Below are 12,613 nucleotides of genomic sequence, written 5' to 3'. Positions count from 1 at the left end.
TAATGATTCTTGGTATCTTCTGGAGCTCTCCATATTAATTACCCCTAGTCGTATTCGCTTCGCTACTGGTAAACCAGCCCTGGCACCAGGAATAAAATCTTGGGATGTGAATTTCTGAGGGGAGCCGTGATATTTTGGTTAAAATATGTCCACTGCAACTATCAAACTTCTCTCAGGTTCATTTAAAATTGTGTACAAAGTACACAGATATAAAAGTACAAATATATACTCATTTATTGAAATTTGGTATTATAACATCAGACTCTTTACTTACCAAATATTCCATTACCCTAATAATAACCTCTGCTGAAACAAAACATAATATGGTTTCATCTTGATTTCATACAACACTAATTTTCCTTAAAAAAAAAAAAAAATTCATAAATATTCAACATAAAATTTATAAATGTTGATGCAAGATAAACATGCTATACATGGGATATTCACAATTATAACTAGTACTCACTGAACAAACAATATAGACTTAATGAAAATAAAATAATTTATAAAGCACTTTACCTCATTTTTGATACATAGATTTTGCAAAATTTCCACAAGATTTTTCAAAACTATGAAAGCTGCATTTTTGCTCCTGCTTGTAGGAATGGAATGCAGAAAATAGCATGTAGCCTAAAAGTTGATGCATCATTATATTAGCTTGAAAAATAAAGCTAATGGAGTCAGTGTAATTTTAGATGAATGAGTATATGTGCTACACTTAAACTGTGCTGACACTTCACTTGTGGCGTGAATTTAGAGGTTAGTGGTAATTACAGTTATCAGACCACTGTCAAAGTACATCTGTTGTATAAGATGCAAGTTAAGTAATAAAAAGTGCTAAAAAAAAATTCTTTGGCCCAAATCTGAGTGAGTTGGAGTGTTCAAGTTCAGGAGGCAATTCCTTCTTTTGTCCCACTGTGGTGCTGGGCCTGAAGTAAGCAAAGCATCATTTATATGGTCTATTAGAAATACTTTTCAGGGTTCTCAGTGAAAGAATATCGGAGTACCTTTTTTCAAACCCATGCACACATAGTGAGTGAGAGTGTGCACTCGCCATATGAACAGCAAATGGGCTAAGAATAGGGTTACAAAGTAGGTCTTCTCAGTTTCAGCTAAATTGCTCAAAATGGTGGTATAAAATTATTTGTACTGGAGTTTTAACAGAAACATATTAACAGCTGAAAATTTTTCAGACAAGACTGAAAAATGGTCACATATGGTACTGTATGTATTAACAGGAGGCTCTAAAAATGTAGTCGACATGTAAGAATTTAAGATAAAATTTCTAGTGTAGAAAGTGATGCTGAGAACAAGAACAGACATTAAGAAACCCTAAAAAGAAAACTACTATATTAACTTAGCTTAATTACCAACTCAATGTAATTATGCAATTACTTTTTTATTGGTCGGCAATGAAGCAAAATTTGTTGACCAAAGTTCTGTACAAAAAGTGTAACAAAGTAATTAATAAAAACATCACAAGATTTAATGCATATACTTATACTAAGACATCATAAACCAAACAAGCACATAAAATACAGTGAGAAGTGAACAGTTCCCATGTAAAATAAAAGTATAGATTGTCCTAATACAGAACTTGTACACATAAATTCAGATTTGTTAAAACATATACAGGAATTGATTAAACATAAATGGAAACCAACAATACTTATCCATTAAACAACTGATGAACTGTGGCCAGTTGACAAAGGAGGAGATTAAAATTGTGAAAAATAAAGCCATAAAGAAAATCGCAGACTTGGAGACTTTGGCTAACTAGCTGCCTACCCAATCCTGAGTTTTCTATATCTGTGCTAGCCAATCGGTCCAGAATCTTTCCATCAGATGATTGCAACACTACTTTATCCAAAATGACTTTTTCATATGCAGAAGAACTATCTGGCAATAGAGCAGTGGCTCCAAGTGCCACGTCCATAAACATCCATAGGGTTAGTAATGGTGTATAAATATTGCATTGCTTATATTTCTGTACAAATGACTAACAATGCAGTCATTTGAACAGAAATCAATGTAAATGCAGTATACATAGCTAATCAGCAGCTCTAGTCGAGGTATGCTAGTCTAAAGTAGTGAGTATTCAGTTGTGAATTAAGAGCTGAGACTGAAGGGGCATATCTATTAGCAGACAGCTTCAGGGCCCCGTAAGTAAAAGCTCAGCCTCCCACTATTAATCATTTGAATCCTAAATAAGCTGGAATTTTAAGATCTTCATTTGTGATCTGGTATGTAAGAAATGCAGCTGCATTTTAGCTAGATAGATAAATCTTTATTGTCATTGTTACTTTTACAAAAGAGCAATGAAATTGAAGGTGCTGTTGACTCAGTGTGAGGCATAAAAGCTAAAAAAGCAAGAAAAGGAATAGTAATGAAAGTGCATAACAAATATATACAAATTACGCTTGTCACATATACAAATTGCACTAGTTCAATGTAAAAATTGCGCTGGTTGACTTCAGCGTCTATATTGCACATTTAGAGAATGATATGGAGCAGTTTTATTTGAGTTCAGGGCCGTTATTGCTTTTGGATAAAAACTTTTTTTAAGGCCAGTTTTTCTCTATGCTGTCCTGACGACCCTGTGGAGCACTTTCCTTTCTGAGGAAGTGCAGCTGCCGTACCACACACACAGTCCGTACATGAGCACAGTCGATGGAACAGTGATAAAAGACAAGGAGTAGATTTTTGGGGAGATGGTTCTTTCCGAGGATTCTCAGAAAATAGTCTCTGTTGCGCCTTCTTCAGCAGCTCCTTGGTGTTGGTGCTCCAGGTCAGGTCATTCTCCAGCTCAATGCCCAGAAACCTGAACACCGGTACCCTCTCCACACAGGCCCCGCCAATGATGAGTGTCTGGATGTCGGTTTTGTTTTTTCCAAGGTCAATAACAAGCTCCTTCATTTTTGTGGTGTTGAGGAGCAGTTTATTGACTGTGCACCACTCTGACAGCCGCTCCACCTTATCCCTGTATACCAGCTCCTCCTCCTTGAGATGAGTCCGACCACCATCGTGTCATCCGCAAACTTTATGATCTTGTTGCTGTGGTGGGTGGGAACCCAGTCATATAAGTAAAGGAGTGGGCTGAGCACACAACCCTGCGGTGTCCCGGTGTTGAGGCTGGGAGCAGTGGAGATGTGCGGACCCAGCCTGACCCTCTGGGAGTGACCAGACAGGAAGTCTGGTATCCAACTGCAAGTGAGTCATGAAAGTACCAGATCTGCCAGTTTGGACACCAGTCGTTTTGGGAGGATGGTGTTAAACGCTGAGCTTAAGTCCACAAAGAGCAGTCTGACGTAACTCCCCTGCTGCTCAAGGTGGGTCAGGGCAGCTGTTTCCGATGGGAGTGTTAGCTCCGTGGAAATATGTTCTTTTATATTGCGGCGGTTTTAATAACCCTTTAATTAAATAAGTATAATAACGGTGATATCCCTCTTTTCGGCGATAGGCGGCGACAAAGTCACAGAAAACACAGAATATACTTAGCTTGTTTAATGCGGCTTACGTTGCTATAGATCAGGAAAGACCAGACACATTTCATCATAATGACCACGGGGGTTCGGTCGTGTAGAAATGGCTTTTTGCTGTCACAACGGAGGCGGTGTTGGAGTCTATGTGGCTTACACTCCCTCAGGTCTTCTAAGCTTGGACTGGTTCCAGCGGTTCTTATTTTGTATCTACACGACCAAAGCCCCCCTGGTCTCATGCCAAACAAGGTAGACAAACTAAACTAAGCATCGGACCATCAGATCATATAACACTAGGCCTTTTAGGGCTGACCACAGCTGTTCCTGTCTGTCTCATGCTTTGCCCAGCGCAGCACTTCTGAAAGGTGACACCCTGTGCTAAAACTGGCTCAGCTCTGCATGGCATGTTACACAGAAAAAGAATGAAAAATACATTTAAAGAGATGAATAACAGATACAGTGACACAATTATTAATATTATAACAACCTTAGTATAACAGACCACCCTTTGTCACTGGATCTGTGACAAAACAATCCCTGAGAATCTTATTCACAAAGCAAAAGGTACTCAATCCCCCTTCACAATGTAAACAGCTCCTCAAGAATGCTTGTAACGTCGTGGGGTGTGGTGTCGGTCTAGCTCCTGCTTTACCCGTCTAATATGCAAATGTAAGTAAATATTGGTAATGGTAAAAATGATAATAATAATGATTAACAGCACGAGTGGATGAACAAGTACATTTACCATAGTATTACTTGATGGTGACCACTTAGTGAAAAAGTCCCACCAGTGATGTGTAGATATCTCTTCAATTTCTTCTGCAGAGGTAATTACTTTTGTTTCATCTGTTTTCAATCTTACTAGTAGGTCCCTTGCTTTATGTAACGTTACATTAAAAAGATGTTCATATTGTTTAGCATGCTCTAAAATCGCTTTATATTTAGGTAATTCTATTTCGTAGGCAAAATGTAAATCCAGGGATGGGTTAGCTTCTGCTTCCCAATGTATATTCTCCCATGTAGTTAACATGTAGGTTCTTCCATAATAGTCATCTCGTATATTACTCACATTGGTGCGACAGGATACCCCTGGGCCCTCGTAGTAGGTACCATCACTCCAAGTGATGTTATTTACTGTCACTGCACATGCAGAAGTGGTATCAGTTTGAAACACTTCAGTGGAGTTTACTGCTATTTGGCGCCAATAACAGTCCCCAGCTAAAAGATGCAAACAGGGGTGTGGCAATGTACCCACCCTTTGACATACGAACCCTTCTTGCCAGTTATAACAAAAGGCAGGTTCAACAGTATTATTATTTAGGTCTATCCAGTGTCTATCTACTATGGGTGTCCACCATGTTCCTTCTAGTAACACAGGTAAAACATGAAACGGACACCAAACATTGTCTTCTTCAACAGTGGTTGCTACCTGAAATACAGCTTGGCATGTTGATTCCTCGCACATGAAGGACTTAGGCTGCAACCACCAGTCTGCTGGTAATTTTAATTCTTTTTTCCAATGTTGGGGGTTTTTTAAGCCCCAATCTGTCTTAAAATTTAAATACTGCTGTATGGCAATAATCTGTTTTAAATAGCAAGCTGATTCTTCATCTATGGCCCATTGACTTTGTAAACCAGTCCATAAGGACTCATTTAACCACCCATGGTGAGCCTTCCATACTAGCAACTCCTGTATATGCCTGTCTGCCAACTCTGGCCCCCAATGAGCCAAAGTTTGCAAACTATTGGCTTTTTTTTACACCAATAGATGAAATTTTGTGATATATTGCTGCTATATCAGCAGTATTAAGAGATCCTAAACCTAAACCTCCTATTCCTAATCCAGTTCCTATAGCTCCCCACATGTCTCGCTTTGGCCTTCGTTTTATTTCTACCTTATGAGGAGGCCATAAGGATTGTATGTTTCTACAATTATATGTTGCACCTGTACTGCGTGGTAATATGTGTTCTCTTCTTGGAAACTCGTGACGTTTTATATCAAACCCACTAACATTAATGTTGAGTGCTACAGTAATTATTTTATGTGCTATCCTACCCTTTTTACAACCCTTCATTTGTCTCAGTAATGTTGCATCAAATGGATAACCATTCCCTCTCCTAGTCTTATGAATTTCCCATAACATTACTGGTACGTTTACATTCGTTGTTGCTTCCTGTTTAAACACATATAATATTACATCATTTTCTGGTGTTGCTATTGCAGTCATTTGTTGCCCCCCTTCAATAGTCCAACATGATAGTCCATTAGAATCAGGTTTACAGTTCATCATAGCCATCCAGACAGATACGTTATTATGCACAGTCACAGTTATTTCAGTGTCTTCATAGGTCCTCACAGGGAAAGGTAACAAGTCAGGATGTTCCAGTTTCATGTGAAATGGAGCCGTAGATGTCTTGTCTCGTAACTGCCAGGTACAGTTCTTGGTAAGGGTGAAATTCAAGGTTACATGCCTTTCCATTTCTGGCGTAGCAGCAGCCCAAATGACTTTGGTATAGGGGGTGCATCGGCTCCATCCGGTCCAGAAACCATCTATCCCGATTATTCCACACATGAGGATAATCTGTTATTCCCAAGCTGTGTCTTTCTGAGGAGTTTAATTTGATTGTAAGTGATTTAGGTGCCCTAACCAATAACCCGGTGGGAGTTAATTCGTTGTTTGCCAGTGGACTAATTGTTGTCAGGCGGAGGGCACACACAGGTGGCTCTCCTCCGACATTTTGATGTCTCATAAAAGGTGTGGACCCAGCCAATGGACGATTATTGAGATTAAATAAGGCTTGCTTTAACACTTTAGTCCAGCCTTTAAGATGATTGTGCCCAGTAAGTTTTTTAACTTGTTCTTTCAACAGGCCACTCATTCGCTCAATAAGTCCTGCAGCCTGTGGGTGATGAGGGATATGCAGAGTCCATTGAATGCCAGCTCCTTGAGCCCACTCTTGTACGTCTCTCCCAGCAAAGTGGCTTCCTTGATCACTTTGGATTTCTTCAGGCACTCCATATGCTTGGATTAACTGGCTCAGTCCATTCAGTGTAGCTTTCTGGTCAGCTCTTGTTGATGGATAAGCTTGTAACAGTCCAGAATAGGTATCTACTGCAGTTAAAGCATATAATAGTCTATTTTCTCGTGGCAGTGGCCCAATGTAATCCACCTGCCAAATTTGTCCTGGTACCATTCCTCTCTTCAGCTTACCAGTTGCCTTCTTCTGTAAGGGCCAGTGTTTTACTTCTGTACAGGTGGAGCAATTGTTCACTATTTGTTTAACAATATCAATAGTGACTGGAATACATCGCTGATGACACCATTGATATGTTTTTTCTGTTCCCATGTGTCCTGATGTTTCATGAGCCCACCTTGCTAATGAAATTAAGGAAGGCTCGATTATGTTTACTTCAGCATACAGTAAGTGCACAGGTCTTCATTTGCTACAAAGGCTTCTTCCAGGTTGATTTCTCGAACAGCAGCTATTAGATCAGCTTGTTGGTTATACAGCCTCTCAGGGGATATCAGAGGGGCATGGGCATCCACATGACCAATGAGAGTTTCCCCTCTTGTGCCCATTGTCCAAAGCTGCTCCCACAGTTCTCTCCCATGAATAGTCCAAGCAGTCCTTCTCCACATTGTGATCCACACTGTTAGTCCCTGAAAAACTGCCCAGCTGTCAGTATAAACAACAACAGGGAAGCTTTGATTTTCTGTTAATGCCATAGCGACAGCAATAAGTTCAGCCCATTGGCTTGATTTCCCTTCCCCCTTGTTGCTTCAGGATGGTCTCAGTGTGAGGTTGATAAGCCACTGCTCTCCAAAGCCTTTTTCCTCCGTCCATAGTTGCACTCCCGTCTGTGAACCAGCTGTTCTCCTGTTGCGCTGGTGTCAAATGACTGTATGCTGGGGCTTCTTTAAAGGGCGACTCTATTACAGGCACAACAGGTGGTATGTCCCCTCATAAATCACAGCTCCGGCCATAGCCCCTTGCAAGGCACTCGTGTCTTTGCCTGCAAAGTGAGCTCTGGCCTGCAAATACCATTTCCACTTGCATAAAGTCTGATTTTGGGGCAGCGCCTGCTCTCACTCCCAGGCCATTATCTCTCACCCACCCGGCAATGGGCAAGTGAGTGCGTAGCGTTACCGGAGCAGGACCTGTCTGTCTTTCAGTGTGTAAAAGAGCCCAGTATGCTGTTAGAAGCTGTTTTTCAAGTGGTGTATATTTAGTCTGTGAGCCTGTTAGTTGTCGACTCCAGAAGCCGATGGGCACACGTTTCTGATTGTGTTTCTGCCATAGGCTCCACGTGGCAATATTATTCTGTTCTGTGGCTTCCAGTTCAAAAGGCAAATTAGCTTGTAAAGGCCCCAGTCCTTGGTGTTGGACTAAAGCTTCTTTAGCTGCCTCAAACACAGCTTGTTGTTTTTCTGTCCATTCAAACTGTGCCTTTTTCTTGACAACATCATGTATAGGTCTTAAAATTAGTCCCAAATGTGGCACAAATGCTCTCCAAAAGCCCATTAAACCCACAAAGGATTGAGCTTCTTTTTTGTTAGTTGGTGCCTTTAATTTCTGCAAAGAGTCAATTACTTTTTGGGGCACTCGTTTTTCTGGTCCAAACCACATCATGCCCAGGAATTTAACTTCTCTGGCGGGTCCTTGGATTTTATCTTTGATAGCCCATCCTCTGCTTTCCATGTGGGATATTAAAACTGACAATGCCTTTGTTACTGATGCTTCATCCCCAGTTAACATTATATCGTCCACATAATGGAAACATCGTACCTTTTCCAAATCTGAGCAGGTAGCCAGATCTCTTGCTACAAGTCCATGGCACAACGTAGGGCTGTGTAGGTATCCCTGTGGCAGTACTTGAAAGGTGTACTGTCTGTCCTTCCATGTAAATGCAAACTGATCTTGACTGTGGGTTGCAATTGGAATAGAGAAAAATGCATTAGCCAGGTCAATAACAGCATGCCACTCTCCTGCATTAGCCATGATGTCTTCTATGATGGTCACAATATCAGGAACTGCAGCAGTCAATTGCGGTGCTTTAGCATTTAGACCTCTGTAATCGATTGTCATTCTCCATGAACCATCCGGTTTTCTGACTGGCCACACTGGAGAATTGAAAGGGCTAACTGCAGGTCGAATAATTCCTACCCGCAATAACTCTTCCACTGTTTCTCCTATTTCTTGCAATCCTCCTGGCAAACGATACTGTTTTAAATTTACAGGTGTGTCAGGGACTGGAATTTCTAAAGGGGTCCATTTTGCCTTTCCTCTTACTATTGCTTTTACTATTCTACACATGACATTACGAATCCCAAAAGAAAATGTTCCCCATTTTGTTTGGAATGCCTTTCCTGTAAGAATATCTATCCCCAGTATATATTCAGGCAATTCTGAGACAAGCACCTTAGCTTTAAAAGAGGGTGACTTTCCTATTGCTAAGTGTACTGTGATTAGTTTCGCCTGATATCTGAGCCTCCGTATCCGTTTACATTAACAATTGGTCCGGAATAGTTATGTGGATTCCCGTGAATTAAAGTAACTTCTGCCCCGTATCCATAAGTGCCATAACCTGATGTGGTTTTTTCCGTTTACCCCAGTAAATAGTTAGCGGGACGTACGGGCGTCGGTCTCCTGCATGAATGAGCTGTACCTCCCCGCCTGCAGGAGACCTGCCATCTCCTCAATATGTTGGGCGAGGTGTATGCCACTCGTTCCGAAAGTTAAAGAAGCGTTTTGGTTTATGTTCAGAGTATTTTGTTTCCTCCTCACTAGGCGGTGCGGTTGGAGGGATTCTGCCTTCGTCCTTTTTAGACTTTCGCATAGCTTGCCATTTCTGAAAAATTTCCCCTGTTGGTTTACCATCGATTTCCGTTTTCTTTATTCCTGCTTCTATCAGATCATGCACCATTTTTGAACGGCTTACTCTTTGTATTGTATGCCCTGCTATAGCTCTAACTGGTTTTTGCCCAGCCGATACCGTTGCTCCCAATTCATCTAACTGGCCCAATAATGCGGCCACATCCCATACTGTCTGTAGATTAACTCCGGCGAGCATAGATAATAGAGCTCCTTTTAAATGATGCGGTGCATTTTTTATTAAACGGTTTCGCATGCCAGCAGTGAAGGCTTCATTATCTGGGCCAGTAAATGCACCTCCTGGTGCAACTTTATAAATAGCTGCCTGCACACCCATTTCTCGCAGCTGCTGAATTGCTTCAGAAGCTGTACGCCAAGATCTATAAATATCTTCCGCGTCTATCGCGTCTGGATATGCATGTTTTACGGCATTTACAACCCATTCCACTATTGATACAACCGCTTGATGCTGTCCCCCTCGTAGGACATTTCTTAACTTCGGATTTGTGGTGATAGAGCCTAAATGTTTGATCTCTGTATCTGTCAATTGACAACTATCACCCCCTTCATCCCACATACGTAAAATCCACTGCATCAAGTTCTCGCCTGGCTTCTGTCTATATTGTTTACCAAGGTCTAGAAACTCTGATTGTGTAAAATCGCGTACGGTTCGTGTTACTCTGTGCTGTCCACCAGGGTGCCCTTTTGCTTTATTTTGCATGACCGGTCTCGCGTCTATAATTGGACGAGTGTCATTATTATCCGTTAGCGCTTCTCCGTCCCCTTCATCATCTTCCCAGATGTCGTCATCACTATCTGAGTTATATATATTGCCATCCCACGTTTCTGGATTCCAATCGCCTTGCATTATGGCTCGTACTTTAAAAGAGGAAACGGGGTGTGTTTTGCCTTGTTTACGGCGCTTAGCGTGCACTAAATGGACAGCTAGTGTAGTACATTTAGCTTCCCACTCGTTCGCCCGAGACGTTGCATTTTCCATGCATTCTCGAGTTATCAGTTGTTTGTCTTGTAAGTTTTCTATTTCTTGTCTAAGTTCCCCGCATTCGATGATCACATCCTGCAGTTTATGATCCAACTCACGTACTGCAGTTAATAAAATCCAGCCGATCTCACCGGCTGCTTGCTGTTCCTTTTTACCCCTACGTTCCAGCCTGAGCGCCGATACCGCCTGTTGGACATTTGAAGGAGTCAATTCTCCCTCTAACTCCGGCCATGCAATTGGGGATGTATAATTATTAAATAACTCAGCCACGGGTGTCCATGACAGTGCGCGCGCCACCCAGGAAGGCTGAGCCCGCCCCTTCCACTATTAATCAAAGCATATGTTTTAGAACGATTCGACATCATAAAATTATGATTTATGAATATTAATTTTGGTTATTAAATATTGCTACAATCCTGCCGACTACGCCATTTATGTTTCCGATGGGAGTGTTAGCTCCGTGGAAATATGTTCTTTTATATTGCGGCGGTTTTAATAACCCTTTAATTAAATAAGTATAATAACGGTGATATCCCTCTTTTCGGCGATAGGCGGCGACAAAGTCACAGAAAAGACAGAATATACTTAGCTTGTTTAATGCGGCTTACGTTGCTATAGATCAGGAAAGACCAGACACATTTCATCATAATGACCACGGGGGTTCGGTCGTGTAGAAATGGCTTTTTGCTGTCACAACGGAGGCGGTGTTGGAGTCTATGTGGCTTACACTCCCTCAGGTCTTCTAAGCTTGGACTGGTTCCAGCGGTTCTTATATTGTATCTACACGACCAAAGCCCCCCTGGTCTCATGCCAAACAAGGTAGACAAACTAAACTAAGCATCAGACCATCAGATCATATAACACTAGGCCTTTTAGGGCTGACCACAGCTGTTCCTGTCTGTCTCATGCTTTGCCCAGCGCAGCACTTCTGAAAGGTGACACCCTGTGCTAAAGCTGGCTCAGCTCTGCATGGCATGTTACACAGAAAAAGAATGAAAAATACATTTAAAGAGATGAATAACAGATACAGTGACACAATTATTAATATTATAACAACCTTAGTATAACAGCAGCATGAAGGGCTGTGGCCGCAGCGTCCTCCGTGAATCTCTTTGCTTTATAATCAAACTAGCAAAATACCCGCGCTTCGCAGCGGCTAAGTACTGCCTTAAAATTTTTATTAAGAAGAAAATGAAACCTTTTTAAACTGAGGGAAAATATACCAATAATTATTTGTTAAGGATCTCTTTGTATACCACATTGTGAGTTCGGCCCTCCAGTTGTAATATGACCAAGCTGTGCGCTGAGCTTACTCTTAAGCATGCAACGTACAGTTGGCCATGTGAACAGTAATCTTGTTTCAAATCTCACAGCTTGGATTGCTGCGGTCATAATCGGTTTGAGTTTCATGGTTTGTTTCAATTACGACAGTATTTGCAGGACTTGTGTTGAACAGACATTCGGCATCTGTCAAGTGTTGTAGGTATACAACCACTTTCATTGATAACTTCACATCCAGCTTTTGAGAGTTTAAACATTTCTGAACATCAAAGTGTCCACTACTGAAATCGTCACCTGTGAATTTAAGATGTTTAAGAGGCATTGGTGGTTGTCCAAAGGTGTAAAATATTTGGCCATTTCGGTACACTTGAAAGCAACAACCGAACAATTCAGCGGCAGCCATCAACTCACATGCAGATGCATAGGTGAAGGGCTTAAGCATTTCACTCTTCTAGTGCTCCTGTGTAGTATAATTATCTCCTGTACCGTCATCAGTCCACACCTTGAACCTGTCCCAGTCATTCAATACATAAGACACAATGTTCCTCCGGATATCAAGAGTGAGCCTGATATGGCCGTGAAATATGTAACAAAGAGAATAAAAAAGGCAGGTGCCATCTCCAGGCGTGGAAACCACTCGGTAAGTGACAGTTCTTTGATCGATGGTGATCTCCTCGATAGACATGTTAATGGGGGTACGGTTGGAATGATAAAGGAAATGGGTACCTGAACAATGTAAAGTAAGTCTAAAATACCTACACAATAACTATAATCATAATAAACAAACAATAAAACAGCAGAGAAGCCGTGGATTAAATAAGAAGGCTGTAGTTATCAGCAGGGAGACGTAAATCCCGTGGCGAAGCAAGGAAGGGAATGTAGAGACTGCAGCGACGGACGGCCTTATATAGGCTGGCAGCCAACAACGTGGGAGGCGTTGGAGTGGGGGACCCAACGCTGCCTCACACGGTGACCG

Source organism: Polypterus senegalus, chromosome 2, assembly GCF_016835505.1.
Source record: "Polypterus senegalus isolate Bchr_013 chromosome 2, ASM1683550v1, whole genome shotgun sequence".
Classification (NCBI taxonomy): domain Eukaryota; kingdom Metazoa; phylum Chordata; class Cladistia; order Polypteriformes; family Polypteridae; genus Polypterus; species Polypterus senegalus.
The sequence above is the reverse complement of the archived record's forward strand: the minus strand, read 5'-3'. Positions refer to the sequence as shown.